The sequence below is a fragment of the Thermobia domestica genome, chromosome 3 (genome assembly GCF_964235325.1).
Source record: "Thermobia domestica chromosome 3, izTheDome1.hap1.1, whole genome shotgun sequence".
In the NCBI taxonomy this organism is placed as follows: domain Eukaryota; kingdom Metazoa; phylum Arthropoda; class Insecta; order Zygentoma; family Lepismatidae; genus Thermobia; species Thermobia domestica.
Window position 1 is genome coordinate 20,189,132 of NC_137456.1, and position 17,851 is coordinate 20,206,982.

Sequence of the window (17,851 nt, forward strand, 5' to 3'; positions counted from 1 at the left end):
TTCACACATATGTCACTGTTTTCTAACGATATTAACCCTTATCCAGGCAAGATATTTTTGTAACATAGACGGACAACCAGGACCTGTGAGGCCCAGTATATATTTTAAGTGCAGAACACGTAAAATTCAATGCCTATTGCCACATACTGTTCGGACTAAAAGTTACATAGCCACGTGTTCAATATATAACTATGTGATCATTTGATTTTATATTTCACCGGAATTGCAATGAAGTTATATGGGGCCTCCTAGGCTACGGTTGCCTGATTACATCAGGAAAAGGTATTCATTTAAAAAAAATCCATTAACTTTACCAACTCGATACGTTCATGATTTTAACTTCAACTAAGGATAGAGGAAATCAGAACTTTATGAAATCGAAATTTATATGGTTATTGAGGAATTCGAAAAACAAAATGAGGCTTCTGGGAATGGGAGGCCCCGTTGCCCAGATAAGGACTAACTTTCTGATAACAATTTCATGGTGTATTTACTCCCACGTTGAAGAGTGTAGTGAGATTATTGTTAAAAATGTTCGCTATGTATCAGAGGGTAATGTGATTTGAATATTTTAATCTCAGATTTTTTTAAAAAAAAAAAAGAAACTTCGTTGTATCTCTTGGCCTCATTCCGTAGGGTTTGCAACAACACGCAAAAGTTGCGTTTTAAAGATAATCAGCGTGCTTTACATAAATGTTTATTGTATTTTTTTTCAGTTGTGTTGCAATACACAAATTTTGCGAGGGCCGATATGGAATGAGGTCTCTGTCTTTAGTTGCATTCGTGGGAAACTTAGCGGGTAGATAGGGAAATTTTAAAGATAACAATTGCAATAGACGATTAAACTATAATAAAGTACAACGTGTTGTTCCTTGTAGCCTGTTATGTGTTTATTCAAAAGTTTGTATAGTTCGTTGATTGTAGTTTATTTCAGTAGTGAGGCTATATGAAATATAGACCTACAGATTAACGTGGGATTCCAATCACATGAGATTCCAGCGGGAATCGAACTTGGATCTCCCACACCTGAAGGCTCGTTTGCTAACCATATAGTCACAAGGAAGCTGAAGAGCTTTTTTTTTCATAAGTTTTAAATTATTTCTGTTGTTCACATTGAAATTTGGACAAATTCTACTCAAAAGCTTAGAGAAAACATTTTTCTTTTCATTTAACACTCAAAGGGAAAGTTAAAATTTAAAACAATGGCAGACTAAAGCGATCATAAACTTGATTCAAGTCAGTAACTGTAACTTTGTCAAATTTTATGTAGCCTTTTAGCTAGTGCTTGGAGGAGCGACGAAACGCGCCCTTTCCGAAATTCAAATCTGGCGTTTTTAGAGGTCTTATACATCTTACCTACGGATTAGATTCAGTTTTGAAAAAACATCTTAATGAGTCTGTTGTGTTTGGAGGAAGGGATGCTGTAAATATATTAAAAATTATATATTACCGTGCATAGCGTACAGTACCACCATCCAACGCATGTTGTGCGTGTGCCACGATAAGGGTGGAATAAAAGATGCTGATTATATTGCTATAATAGTGGACAAAACTACGAACACTATATTTATTTCTATTTTCAAATGGTAATAGTGTTACGTTAGCAGTAGGACCATCGAATAATTTTGGACTTTTATAAGTCCAACCAGTTAGGGGCGTAGCCTTGTGAAGAGTACGGAATTGCTTACCCCAGGATTTTACGTAGAACAGAGTTCAGTTCTTCGAAATACATATCAAAGCAGATTTGTTACTCAAACAATTTAATATTTAATGTACAATTACTATAATATAATTGCAAGTATATTTACTGTAGTTAGTTCTGGAATGTGCATAAGTAACTGTTATTTCAATAAAGTATTATGTAAATACATGCGTTCTCACGATAAGCATGTATTCTCGTTTAAAATACTGTGTATGATTTAGCTACCATTGAAAAAGTATTGTGGGCATTCCTGGTAAGGGTGTGTGTGTGTGTATGTGTGCGTGACAGGGCATAACAGGTTGGGTCAGGTTGCACACCTGACTGGCTGGGTCACGAGTCGCAACTGTTTACAATTACCTATGTAAATCCTGTTTTTAGAGTTTCAGAATCCATTTTACAGTTGATATGGATCCCTTGTAAGTAGAAACAGCAGGGAATATTTCTGTATTTCTTGCTACAAAAGCGTCATTTTGTTATTATATACATGATATATCATGGGAATTTAGTATGAGCATGCAGAAAACTGACAGATTACACCATATGCACTTTTAAAATTAAGATAATTTTAAAAGCAATATCTGCAAGTTAGCTTCGAAACCACTCGTTCTCTTATCACTCTGCTTATATTTACTTTTTTTTGTATTTGGAGAACCTAATAATCAGACTCAATATAGATAATATATAAGCTTTATTCTTCCACTAAGTAAATGCATGACAGCGTGAAGAGATAACCAATGTATTCGTATTGTTCTTTTTGAAGTACTGATAAGATTGCTAGGAACAATATCGAGTTTCCCTTCCATTTTTAGATAACAAAAAAAAAAAAAAAAAATACGGCCTTGGTCTGGCTTTGACATTCGTTTGTTTCTCTTGAATTATCGTTTCTACTTACCCAATTACTACACGATCAGATATTCAGAAACAAAATTTTGTAGCAGCTTTGCAAAATGAACTCTTTTCCAGCCAGTTTTTTTGTTCATGTAAATTATTTTAGATCTAATCACATTTTAATTCTACAATGTCATTTGTATGAAACAAAAACATACCCAAAGATAAATTATGTGAAGTATTCAGAACACAAGGGAATCAAAGGTCAATTACCAAAGCCGTGGGAACGAAAATATAAAGTTTGGACGTTAAATTACTATCTTTTTCATTATAAGAGTTACGTCATGACCGACCCTAGGCAATTTTCCGCCCCGTGCAATGGCATTATTTGCCGCCTCCCCCTTTCTCCAGAAAGAACAAATCTTAAAAATCACGATTTTTAGTATCCTACTCCAGCATGAACAACGAAGGGGAGGAACAAGCACTCGCACTCAGAAAGACGTAAATATTACAATCTCGTTGTGTCTGTTAGTGAGTTAGTCTCGTTGTTAAATAATAATCCATTATGTTAATGAAAGATAAAGCAAACACACATGCAGAGGAAAGATGGTAAGCCTTTTCATAGAATCCAATATCGAGCTTCAATCTCAATATATCCGTTTGCAATTCCAGTGCAACTGGCTCCTTTGTCTTTATTTCTTGATTTTCTTTCATCTGTTACAAAATTTAAGAAAAAAAACTTGTTTCCACCTTCAATTTGTTTATGACAAAGACAATGCTAAATCAAATCTGTGATAACTAACTAAACGAATAGTTGTTCCCTGCTGTTCGAGAATTGACTTCTTGTATTTGACAACAATCAAGCAATTCATGCTGGAATTTGACCATGTGCTTTAGCACTCTCCGTGTGGCCGTAAACTAATGCGATCTAAACATGATTTATGAATGTAGTATTCAAATAGAAAGTCAGTTTAGTAAAGCTATGCACAGATATACTAGACATAAAATAATTGAATACGTGCTTCGTATATTTTGAAAAAAAAGGTTGTATGGGTCACAGCCCCCTTCAAACCTATGATTACGAAATATCAAATTTGGTAATTAATGTAGATCAGAAGTACTTGCATAATTGCAACGTATTCCCTCTACTGATAATGGAAATGGTAGAAATCTATATTTCCCTGTTTTAATATTGATCCCATAGAGCAAAAACTATAAGAGATACTACTTAAAGCGTACTGTATCAAGCTGTAAAATGCATATTCTGTTTGTTTTCAAGGAAAGTTCTATGTCATGTTTGTTACCAGGGCCGGGTTAAGGGGGGTTAAGGGAGCTATAGCCCCGGGTCTCCAGGGGGACAGGAGCATCATCCACTCCAGGCCCGTATCCAGGGGGTCTAGGGGGGCCGCCCCTCCCCCTAAATTTTTGCTGGCCCCCTAAAAGTTTTACAGTAGGCTTGCAAAAGAACTATAGTATGGTGATGAACTATCTTATGGTTGGATCGGCCCCCCTAACTTCAACCGGGGCCCCCTACAGTAGTAATCGCCCCACTTGAGGCCATTCTCCGCCCCCTGGAGCGTAGCGCCCGCCGCCGCCGCCGCCAAAATTTTGCGCGCCCGGCGCCCATTTTTGGGGTTACGTGGCCCGGGGCAATGACCTAGGGGTACATAGGACCATCCCCTTTTAGATTTTGGCAGGGGTACCTTGGCTCACCTCCTAAATTTTGGCAGGGGTACCTAGGACCATCCCCCTTAAATTTTGGAAATTGCCAAATCTAAAAATTTGATGTGGTAGCCTAGGACCATAGTATGTACCTCTATCAGTATTGGAGGTCTATGTCGTTCCCTTTTATGGGTTGCCAAAAAGTCAAATTTCGGGGGGTTTTTGACCTAATTTATCCCCTTTGATGAGGTGTTACTATTCTATATGGATATATGGGCGTATACAGGGGTCCATTACCTTTCATGAGATATGGGTACATTTGTGCACCCCTTTAAAAATTTGGAAGGGGTACCTTGGCCCACCCCTTAAGTTTTGGAAATTCCCCAATTTAAACATTGGGTATTATAGTACTGGACCCTAATATGTATTATGATAAATTTGAGTGGTCCACCTCGTTCCCTTCTAGGGGTACAAAATTGCCAAAATATAAACGTAAGCAATACGTCGTACCACGTGTTTGGTCTTTTGGCCCAATTTATCCTCTTGGATGAGGTCCTATTACCTTATATTGTTATATGGTTATGTATAGGGGTCCATTACCTATCATAAGAAATAGGTACATTTGTGCACCCCTTTAAAAATTTGGGAGGGGTACCTTGGCCCACCCCTTAAATTTTAGAAATTGCCCAATTTAAACATTTGGTATTATAGTACTGGATCCTAACATGTATTATGATAAATTTGGGTGGTCCACCTCGTTCCCTTCTAGGGGTACAAAATTGCCAAAATATAAACGTAAGCAATACGTTGTACCACGTGTTTGGTCTTTTGGACCAATTTATCCTCTTGGATGAGGTCCTATTACCTTATATTGTTATATGGTTATGTATAGGGGTCCATTACCTATCATAAGAAATAGGTACATTTGTGCACCCCTTTAAAAATTTGGGAGGGGTACCTTGGCCCACCCCTTAAATTTTAGAAATTGCCCAATTTAAACATTTGGTATTATAGTACTGGATCCTAACATGTATTATGATAAATTTGGGTGGTCCACCTCGTTCCCTTCTAGGGGTACAAAATTGCCAAAATATAAACGTAAGCAATACGTTGTACCACGTGTTTGGTCTTTTGGACCAATTTATCCTCTTGGATGAGGTCCTATTACCTTATATTGTTATATGGTTATGTATAGGGGTCCATTACCTATCATAAGAAATAGGTACATTTGTGCTCCCCTTTAAAAATTTGTGATGGGGTACCTTGGCCCACCCCTTAAATTTTAGAAATTGCCCAATTTAAACAACTGGTATTATAGTACTGGATCCTAACATGTATTATGATAAATTTGTGTGGTCCACCTCGTTCCCTTCTAGGGGTACAAAATTGCCAAAATATAAACGTAAGCAATACGTTGTACCACGTGTTTGGTCTTTTGGACCAATTTATCCTCTTGGATGAGGTCCTATTAGCTTATATTGTTATATGGTTATGTATAGGGGTCCAATACCTATCATAAGAAATAGGTACATTTGTGCACCCCTTTAAAAATTTGGGAGGGGTACTTGGCCCACCCCTTAAATTTTGGAAATTGCCCAATTTAAAATTTTGGTGTTATAGTACTGGACCCTAATATGTATTATGATAAATTTGAGTGGTCCACCTCGTTCCCTTCTAGGGGTACAAAATTGCCAAAATATAAACGTAAGCAATACGTCGTACCACGTGTTTGGTCTTTTGGCCCAATTTATCCTCTTGGATGAGGTCCTATTACCTTATATTGTTATATGGTTATGTATAGGGGTCCATTACCTATCATAAGAAATAGGTACATTTGTGCACCCCTTTAAAAATTTGGGAGGGGTACCTTGGCCCACCCCTTAAATTTTAGAAATTGCCCAATTTAAACATTTGGTATTATAGTACTGGATCCTAACATGTATTATGATAAATTTGGGTGGTCCACCTCGTTCCCTTCTAGGGGTACAAAATTGCCAAAATATAAACGTAAGCAATACGTTGTACCACGTGTTTGGTCTTTTGGACCAATTTATCCTCTTGGATGAGGTCCTATTACCTTATATTGTTATATGGTTATGTATAGGGGTCCAATACCTATCATAAGAAATAGGTACATTTGTGCACCCCTTTAAAAATTTGGGAGGGGTACTTGGCCCACCCCTTAAATTTTGGAAATTGCCCAATTTAAAAATTTTTTATTATAGTACTGGATCCTGACATGTATTATGATAAATTTGTGTGGTCCATCTCGTTCCCATTCATGAGTACGAAATTGCCAAAGTTTAGTACAACCACGTATTTCGTTTTTGACCTAATTTATTCCCTTGGATGAAGTCCTATTATCTTATATGATTATATGGTCATGTATAGGGGCCCATTCCCTATCATAAGACATGGGTATATTGGTGCACCCCTTTAAAATTTGTGATGGGTTACCTTGGCCCACCCCTTCAATTTTAGAAATTGCCCAATTTAAACATTTGGTATAATTGTATAAGACCCTAATATATATTACTATAAATTTGGGTGGTCCATCTCGTTCCCTTTTATGGATACGAAATTGCCAAATTTTAGTACAACCACGTGTTTCGTTTTTGACCTAATTTATTCCCTTGGATGAGGTCCTATTACCTTATATGATTATATGTTCATGTATAGGGGTTCATTTCCTATCATAAGACATAGGTAGATTGATGCACCCCGGGAGGGGTACCATAGCCAATCCCTTAAATTTTGGAATTTTTCCAATTTAAGCATTCGCTATCATAGTACATGACCTCAATATGTATCCTGATAAATTTCCACATCGTTCCCTTTCATGGGTAAAAAAAATTGCCAAAATATAAACATAAGCAATATGTTGTACCACGTGTTTGGTTTTTGGCCCAATTTATCCCGTTTGATGCGGTCTTGATGCTGTGATGGTTATCAGCATCGTTCGTGGGTGCACACCTGTGTTGATAAACAGTTTATTTGTGATCAAATGGACATTGAGTTTCCACCAATTGATATTGCAATAGACCTTAAAAGACTTCAGTTGGAATTAAAATTATACGCTAAAGACAAACTAGTGCAAGAAGTTCAAAATACATTGTATCGACAATTTCTAGATAATTTATCTGGTATGGATGTATGTGGAGTGTAATAAAATGATCCATTTCAATGATTTGTGTTTTTTCATTTCAAGTACAACCCCATATTCTGACGTGTGCTATTGCATCATGATAAACAGTGTTACCAGAGGTTTATGTTTTAAACAGTTCCGGTTCTTTACTATTGAGTTCACAAACTTTTAAAAATGTCAAACCAAACTTTGAAACAAAAATTTCCAAACAAAAATTTTTAAACGAAAAAATTTCAAAGAAAATTTTGAAACAAAAATGTCAAAACAAAAAATTTTGAAACAAAAATTTCAAACGAAAAAATTTCAAACAAAATTTTGAAGCAAAAATTTCAATCCAAAAAATTTCAAACAAAAAATTTTGAAACAAAAATTTTTTAAACAAAACTTTCGAAACAAATTTTTCAAACTAAAAATTTCAAACGAAAAAATTTCAAACCAGTTTTAAACAAAAAATTTTGAAACAAAAATTTTCAAAACAAATTTCAAACAAAAACTTCGAAACAAAAATTTTCAAACTAAAAATATCAAACGAAAAAATGTCAAACCAAAGTTTCAAACAAAAATTTCAGAAACTTTTTAAATGTTAAACAAAACTTAAAACTGAATGCAGCAAAGATTTGAAAATCAGCAACCAATCAGATTGCACGAAAGATAGTGATCAACCAATCAAATTGCATCAACAATAACTTTGCCAGTGTTGCATGTATTCCCTTAAGACTATGAGTCATAAGATTCAATAAGGTTAGCTATGTATCCCTGTACACTACCTCATCAAGGTCAATCACGTGGTACATCGCATTGCTTACGTTTATATTTGGTCCATAGGTTGTAATAATCGAAACCAATGACGCAATTTCATTTGACAATTCTCAAATTATCCTACAAAGTTTAAATGTACCAATGTCCTGGACTCCTAATCCCATCATAGGTCAATAACTGATCACGTGATCATACTCATATTTGACAATGATTTACCCAATGAATGAGATACTATCCAATTTTAAGAACAATTACTAATTATTAATATGACAATAAGAAATGTACCCCTCCCAAAATTTAAGATTGGTACACAAATACACCTGTGTCTTATAAAAAGTAATAAATCCTGTAGTTATTCAATAATAAAGCCGTATCAAAAGATAGGTCAATAACCTTTAAATTTTGAATATTTGGCTATAAGAGGAACACCAATATTTACAATGGGTCCTAGAAAAACGTTTACCGAATTTTGTTATTTGATAATTCCCAAATTTAAAGGGCACATAAACATATAGAGGTGATAAACCATATAACGTGCTAAATACTTATCAAAGGGGTCAATAACCTCCGAAATTTGATTTTTGGTAGTTCTTTACCCATGAAAGGGAACGATGTGGACCATCCAAATTTATAGTGGTACATATTGAAGACCTGTACGAAGATACCAAATGCTTATATTAAACAATTTCTAAAACTGAGTGAATGAGCCAAGATACCCCTCTCAAATTTTAAAGGGTGCATCAATGTACCCATGTCTTATGATAGGAAATGAACCTATATACATGACCATATAATCATATACGGTAATAAGACCGCATCAAACGGGATAAATTGGGCCAAAAACCAAACACGTGGTACAACATATTGTTTATGTTTATATTTTGGCAATTTTTTTTTACCCATGAAAGGGAACGATGTGGAAATTTATCAGGATACATATTGAGGTCATGTACTATGATAGCGAATGCTTAAATTGGAAAAATTCCAAAATTTAAGGGATTGGCTATGGTACCCCTCCCGGGGTGCATCAATCTACCTATGTCTTATGATAGGAAATGAACCCCTATACATGACCATATAATCATATAAGGTAATAGGACCTCATCCAAGGGAATAAATTGGTCAAAAACGAAACACGTGGTTGTACTAAAATTTGGCAATTTCGTATCCATAAAAGGGAACGAGATGGACCACCCAAATTTATAGTAATATATATTAGGGTCTTATACAATTATACCAAATGTTTAAATTGGGCAATTTCTAAAATTGAAGGGGTGGGCCAAGGTACCCCATCACAAATTTTAAAGGGGTGCACCAATATACCCATGTCTTATGATAGGGAATGGGCCCCTATACATGACCATATAATCATATAAGATAATAGGACTTCATCCAAGGGAATAAATTAGGTCAAAAACGAAATACGTGGTTGTACTAAACTTTGGCAATTTCGTACCCATGAATGGGAACGAAATGGACCACACAAATTTATCATAATACATGTTAGGGTCCAGTACTATAATGCCAAATGTTTAAATTGGGCAATTTCCAAAATTTAAGGGGTGGACCAAGTACCCCTCCCAAATTTTTAAAGGGGTGCACAAATGTACCTATTTCTTATGATAGGAAATAGACACCCATACATAACCATATAACAATATAAGCTAATAGGACCTCATCCAAGAGGATAAATTGGTCCAAAAGACCAAACACGTGGTACAACGTATTGCTTACGTTTATATTTTGGCAATTTTGTACCCCTAGAAGGGAACGAGGTGGACCACCCAAATTTATCATAATACATATTAGGGTCCAGTACTATAATACCCAATGTTTAAATTGGGCAATTTCCAAAACTTAAGGGGTGGGCCAAGGTACCCCTCCCAAATTTTTAAAGGGGTGCACAAATGTACCCATATCTTATGAAAGGTAATGGACCCCTGTATACGCCCATATAACCATATAGGATAATAACACCTCATCAAAGGGGTAAATTAGGTCAAAAAACCCCGAAATTTGACTTTTTGGCAATTTTTTACCCATAAAAGGGAACGACATAGACCTCCAATACTTATAGAGGTACATACTATGGTCCTAGGCTACCACATCAAATTTTTAGATTTGGCAATTTCCAAAATTTAAGGGGGATGGTCCTAGGTACCCCTGCCAAAATTTAGGAGGTGAGCCAAGGTACCCCTGCCAAAATCTAAAAGGGGATGGTCCTATGTACCCCTAGGTCGTTGCCCCGGGCCACGTAACCCCAAAATGGGCGCCGGCGCCCGGGGGCGCAAAATTTTGGCGGCGGCGGCGGGCGCCACGCTCCAGGGGGCGGAAAATGGCCTCAAGTGGGGCGATTACTACTCCTACATTTTTGGGCTGGCTACGGGCCTGATCCACTCTGATCAAAATCTCAACTGGTTATCTAAAAAAAATCATGAAGAAACAATCATCATCATAAAATAAAATATGACAAAAATATGAAACATATTCCCTCAACTTTCCTATTGTACTTTCACATAAATGTATGAGGTGAAGTCAGCAGGGGGTCACATATTTTTTTTCTAGCCCCGGTCCTCCAAATAGTTTCATCCAGCCCTGTTTGTTGCTATGTTTTAACATAGAAATCCGATTTTTTTTTAAAGGAGAAAGTTGAAGATTATACCTAGACAGTTTAAGAAATATTGTTCTTACTTCTTAGGCAGACACCAATCTTAAGTTTTGTATTTATTACTACCATGTTCTAATTTTAGTAAAAACCTTTACTACTTTATGGAAGTAAACTTGCGTCATGGTCTACTTATCCTTACGGAAAACTTTAGCAAATATATATATATATATATATATATATATATATATATATATATATATATATATATATATATATAGAGAGAGAGAGAGAGAGAGAGAGAGAGAGAGAGAGAGAGAGAGAAATGAAAACAACATTGCTCATGTCCTAAGGCAAATCTACAAATTCTGCATTCATCACGTACAAAACGCTGTTTCTTCTTGCTCATTCGTGTTTCAGGAAGATAATGGTTTTCGACCTTTTGGCAGGAACAAAACAAAAGAAGGTGCTGATACAATGCAAACTCGAGCAATAGTAGAAGAGCAAGAACTCAGAAAAAGAAGAAAAAGAAGAAAAAGAAAAGGAGTGCAGCAGAGCCAATAGGAAACGAGATTGCAAATGACAGGAAATCATAGTAGAGGGCGCTGGAAATCGAATTTCGAAATCACTTGAGGACGACGCGGCGTGAAAGCAGGGTTCTGGGTCATACAAACAACTCATTCAGTCAAGAAAGAATCATAAAATGAACGCAAGGGCAAAATGAATGGCAAGAGATAGAGCGCATAAGAAATCAATAGAACTAAAATTAGTGTTTGCCAATGGACTATTTTGTCTCACATTAAGAAAATAAAGACCGAAGCTTCAACCAATTTACTTTTTTTTCGTCTTTTACGTTTTCTCTTTTTCTTTCCCTTTTTTAATCAAAAGATTCAATATATTTCAGGCAAAAAATTTTCTTATAAGCCTTATATCTGGAGAACTACATATAATGTAACCAAACCCAAACTATCACTGATCTCAGTATTCTCCACTGGTTGCCTAACACCGTAGTTTCTTTCTCATTTTGATACATACTGGTGAGGGCTTCTATAGTACGCGCATTTGAGATTGAGGGCATCAATAGTATCTAAAGTGAGTGAGAGTGAGCGTTCAGTGAGGGTGGTTGTATATGAAATCTTTGAGTTTTAGGTCCGACGGTTATGCCGGCTAAGCTAAAGGAGACGGTGATAATGAGAAATGAATGAAATGCTGGAATGAAGTAAATGGGAGGAAAGGGGAGAACCCCAACGAAACCCACGCACACGGTGTTTGTCCACCACAAAGTTCACTTGACGGGAGCCGGGATCGAACCCGGGACCCCATGCACCAGAAGTGAACGATCTACCACTGAACCACCGCGGCCAGTGGTTGTAAACGAAAGTTAGGAAAAACCTCCATTTCTGTTCCCAGCAATCTCGCATAACAGTTCCACGTATGACCTTAGCCACACTGCGCATGATCTTTTCCCAAGCTGATGGAGATGTTGGTGAATCGTTTCTGGACTGTAACTGATTTTTTCTCACAATATTTCAAATGTTGGGCCGTTATCGGCCTCAATAACTCCCCTCACTGACTACTTTCCATGGATTGCGGACGACCCACACGTGATGCTTGCTGGATTGATTCACCACTGTTTTTTGTTAATTCGTTAAGTTACTATTTTGTTTATTTACAGCATCCCTACCACATATCTTGCATGTTTCACTACCGTTGTTCAGGGTTTCTATGTTGTAAACGTTCTCCCTGCCATTACTGTTTAACTGGAGCAACTTTTTTTTTTCGCTACTAAACTGTACCAACATACGAGGCATGTCGGAAAAGTATCCGATCTTCTTTGTCGAGGCCTTTAGAAAAAGTATCCGACATCTTTTTGGGTAAATCTATGACATGTTGGCCAAATTTTGTGTCATGGAAGAGAGGTCCATGATGTCTTTAGCCTGCAAATGGCATTACTTTCATTTGCATTTTCTGCTTGGTGGTCTTCTATAGTCTCAGCGCGGCTAAAATGGTAAAGAAATGGATGTACGGACAGGATGCAAGAATGAAGTCACAATCGGCTCCTTGTCAACGCCTGACAGAGTTTGCAAAAATCCAGAGAAGATTGCAAGGTACGCAGCTAGGTCATACCAATGTTTATTGTGTTCTTCGATTGTCAAGGCACTGTGCAAAATGAAATGAAATGAAATCTTTGAGTTTTACGTCCCACGGTTATGCCGGTTAGGCTAAAGGAGACGGTGATGATGAGAGATGAATGAAATGGTGGAATGAAGAAAGTGGGAGGAAACGGGAGAACCCCGAGGAAACCCACGCACATGGTGTTTGTCCACCACAAAGCTCACTTAGGCGCGAGCTAGGATCGAACCAAGGACTCCATGCGACCAGAGGTGAGCTCTGCAGCACTGAGCCACAGCGAAACTCCAAAGTAGGACAAAGAAAAATTCAGGAGAGAATATTGGTTTTCATGGATAATAGTCGGATATTTTTCCCAGAGACCTCGTATAAAACTAGCCTTCGGCCAACTGGGGACTTCGCACCACACCCACGCATTTGCTCGCCCTACGGCCTTGAACTTTTCATGCTTCTAACGTATCTTTAATCTTAAGCACTGGTGCAAATCCCAGGGTGATGAGGGGAACATGACCCCTCCACTCTTGAAACTGGGGCGACTGTGCCCCCTAATAATCCGATTTAAAATGTGTATTTTGCTTAGAAATGTGATGATTTGGGTCCGATTGCCACAAAAGAAAGTGAGATGAAATTGATGTCCCCTAAGAATAAGCCTCAAATCTACCCGCCTCCCAATGTCGAAGACAACTCTGCTCCCCTGATTCTCCACAGCACTGTTTCTCAGCTTCTTAAATATTTTGAACATAGCTTAAAAAAATTATCGGAACGATCTTACCCATCCCCCCCCCCCCTTCCTAATGTTGAAGGTGTAATGATCCACCACTTGGTGTACGCATTACAATTCTGCATCTACATAAATGTGTTAATGTTTTGCTCAATTTTCGTTTATTATATTTGTTATTAGTTCTTTAAGATGACGTTATTCTTAATCTACACCAGGAGACTGTGTAAACATAACTTAGAATTTGGTCCGAATCTCTTGAAACTAAATAAGAAAAAGAAGAAAATAAGATACTTAATTACACTGATACAAGACAATAGGCAGGATTTTCTGAAGTTTTGAAAATTAATCTTCTGAATAACATGAACCTGTAAGTAATACATTTAGGGGCTCTGCCCCTTTTCTTCGAAACTCCAGGGACAAATATTAAATTCAAAATTTGTGTAAATGTAATCGTTTTAATACTACGTTCAAAATCTATAATATGAAATTCCATTTTCTGAACTGTTTAATCCTGCAACCAAGCAAAATCACGATCAAAGGTTTAGTTGTCATGCATCATTTAATACGTCTGTAGAAATATATATGTATTAAGGAGTGTAAGATTGAACAAATAATCAATGAAACGAATAATATCATGCGCCGTTCATTAACATTATGATATAGTTATTATACATAAGCTTTGCACTAAAATACCAGGATACCGGTTGCTAGTGTCTCATGCCTGAAAGAAAGAACATTTGATTTTGTAACATAGGTAATAATAATCACAGTACTACAATGATTATTATGAATATAAAATGATTTAAGAATATTTATGATAAACATAAGCTATTATTATAAATGAAATATAAATATGAGGATGGATGAATTAGAATTAGTGAATTATTACGATAATAATGTTTATTAAAGGAATTTTATGATTTTCTACGAAGGTGATTTAGCTTACCTATGTTTATTCATGTATTATATATCAAGGCTAGAAGACAATTCATTCAACCAAATGTCCATGATATTCTACTCATGAAGCTAGCTTATATTGATTACTGGTGCAAGACAAACTTTGATTGTCCAGTCTTACTAATTCTACAGATGACCTAACTCAGGCCTGTCCATGAATTGGCTCCCGGAGCCAAAGCGTGAGCGAGCACGAGCGAAGATAAGAACAGCTGAGCACAGGTGCTGCTAGCTTCGCTTCTTCCACTGCATCCGATAAGTGTTGCCAACCACACATGATGGCAAAAAACCTATGGCCAAGCCTGGCCAGAAATTCGCACGATGATAAGCATTGAGCAGACGCAAGCGTGAAATGTGCAGGTGTGCTCTCCCCCTCCCCATTTCGAAAGCAGTGACGCGAAAACACTACAGGAAATAAAATTGGTACGTTTTTTGGTCGAGGAAGACGCATGATAGAGGGTACAGTTAGCGTTGAAGTAACTAACAAATGAACAAGAAAGAAAGAAAGAAACTAATATTAAACATGTCATCTTACAGACGTAAAAACGACTGCAAAAATCGGAAACGAATAGTTTCAGACCTTTTTAGCTTGCTTACACAATTCGTGACGTTGTATTACATTAGCATTCGGTCTGTAACTTGTCACTCGCTTCACGTTTGCTAAGTTGTAAACGCCTTTCGTTGCTAGATTGATAGGAGAACGACGGGAGGTTGAAAATAATAATAATAATAATAATAATAATAATAATAATAATAATAATAATAATAATAATAATAATAATAATAATAATAATAATAATAATAATAATGTGTATTATTATTATTATTATTATTATTATTATTATTATTATTATTATTATTATTATTATTATTCGGACCAAAGAGGGATGAAAATGGGGATTGGAGGAAATTCATAACTAGAAATTGCATAGTTTATACCGCTCACCTAACATTATTAGGGTTATTAAGTGTAGAAGGCTCAGGTGGGCAGGCCATTAGAAACGCTTTCATAATTTTAACTGAAAACCCAATTGGAAGAAGACCACTAGGAAGACCTAGGCGTAGATGGGAAGACAATATTAAGATGGATCTTGCAGAAATAAGAGTACAGAGTAGAAACTGGATCCAGTTGGCTAAGGACATAAGTTAGTGGAAATATTTTGTAAACGCGGCATTGAACCTTCGGGCTCCATAGACCATTATTATTATTATTATTATTATTAGTTATTATTATCTAAAAGAAATGTTCAAATGTTGTTAAGAGACAATTACACAGAAGAACTGAGTTCCGACCAAACACTAATTTGCCGGAAGGAAATTCCAGTGCAGTCCAGCCTACTTTAAGCGTTATCCGTGCAACCCACGTTTCATGTTCAAGACATTGGGAATAATTGTTCGTATCATTCAGTTGGAACGTTTCCTTCCGAATTTACGCTATTACAGTAGGCCTACGCTATTACAGTAGGCCCACAACATTGTGACTTTCAAAATCAGTCAGTAACTATCGAAGAAAGACAATCGTGTAGCTTCAGTCGTTGAAATGATTTAACATTCTTTTTCACTTTTAACAAGCCACCGGCAAGCAACCAGCCAGGGACAATACATTTTTCCTTATTAAAAAGACACTCCTTGTTAAAAAAAAAAAAAAAAAAACTAATTGCAGTCACTAAATGTCACTCTTAAAAATGGAAAATCTCTTTGGCTCTCTTAATATTTTGTTTGATTTTTTGCGATCAAAGTAACTTTAAAAGTGGAGTAAGAAATACTATTCTTCCTATTGATAGTGTAATAGTGGCTTCTAATCTCCACAACCAACCCCTTGCTAAGCCTATTCGTACACACATACATGCATAAGCTAATTTTCTGGAGATAATACTTAGATAATTACAAACACGTGCTACAGTTCTTTTTTCGTATCAACAGATTATCTCTTTTCCTAAAAAGCGAAACAACATAATATAACAAACCCACACTCGGATATAACAAACCCACATCCTTCTTTAACAAAAGGAAAGAAAAAAGAAGAAAAGGAACGTACATAGTTTATCATTTGATTGCTGTTACAAGTTTGTATTGTCTATAGTTAACGGTTACCACATTGTAAAAAAACACTTTACACTAAATGGCAATCAGTTACCATACATACTTTTTTTTTTTTGGTAAGTTAGTGATTACCGCCAAGGTTGACAACACTTCCGCTCCTCTAAGGACGAAACCCGAAGATCCACGAAGCACGAACAATGGTATTTGCCCGTAGAATGCTCGTGAGCGTTCACGAGGAGAGTTTCCACTATCTGCTCGCCGTGGGCAGGGCTGACCTAACTAAACTAAATCTAACCCATGGTTTATTCTTTCTTCATTGCTGCTCATTTGTTAATAAATCTTATATGTAGTTACCTTTGATGCTCTATATTGTCTTTGTATGATTATTGATTTATCACAATTTTGTTTAATACAATCCTACTATCTCAGGAATTGATTTATTCGTATTGGAATAATATTACTCAGAAAATTATTTGTTAAATTGAATATTGAAATACAACATAACTGATTATATACTCCTTGCTGCTGCTGTTTAACTTTTCGCATCAATATATATATCCAAAATTAAACGCAATCTCCATCTATTACGTCACGGTAATACTAAGTTAACCGACCGGACGTTGTGATGATGTGGTTTCCATCATGCCAGCCTATTATTCAAGGACTTGGAATGCGTTATCTGTTTTGAGGACATACCTCAATGGCGACCATGGGCCTACAGTTCCACGACGCCTGCCATGTCGCGGAACTGTATCAAAAATGCATTTGTTGCGCAATAAGAAAAATGAAACCTGCAAGAGTAAGGGCTATTACAAAGGCAGATTTGCGCTGCTGATCTTAAGGGATTTGAAATCTTGCTCTGAAAGCTAATAATGCTACATGTAAAACAACAACAAAAAAGAGTGCATGACGTAGTAATGGAATACTATTATATATTTATATGTTCTGTGAACTGCAATTTTAGTAGCAATAATCTGTTTATAGGCCGTCCACATCATAAATTCCCTTCCGGATTTGTGAAAATATTCCACAATGCAAACAGTGTTCCTCGTTTTAGTCTGTTCCGTACAGCATATTTTCTCCTTTCTATTCCTTGGAGATTGCAGATTGCACTTCCCTCGCTGACTGAATAACTTCAAGCTTCGGTGCAACATATTCCATTTAACTACGCTTAACTCACTCACGGAAAAGGAGTTTGTACTGGCCTGAGATGCTTGGCTAATGATTGAGAAGTTCACGGTCTATCATATATATATATATATATATATATATATATATAGTAAGGGAGCTCTGTTTCCAGGT

At 36.5% G+C, this 17,851-nt stretch overlaps 1 protein-coding gene across 2 annotated transcripts in view; it reads left to right on the forward strand.

Annotated features, from left to right (window-relative positions):
- LOC145680221 (ras-related protein Rap-1) overlaps positions 1 to 17,851 on the forward strand; it is a 265,578-nt gene that overhangs the window by 181,795 nt on the left and 65,932 nt on the right. Inside the window, exon 1 of one of the 2 annotated variants that reach the window (XM_081750538.1) lies at positions 13,856 to 13,919. The exons of the other annotated variant lie outside the window; for it this stretch is intronic. The gene's annotated coding sequence lies outside the window, so the exon portion shown is untranslated. Of the gene's footprint in view, positions 1 to 13,855; positions 13,920 to 17,851 lie in introns of those variants that run through there. 2 annotated transcript variants of the gene reach the window in all.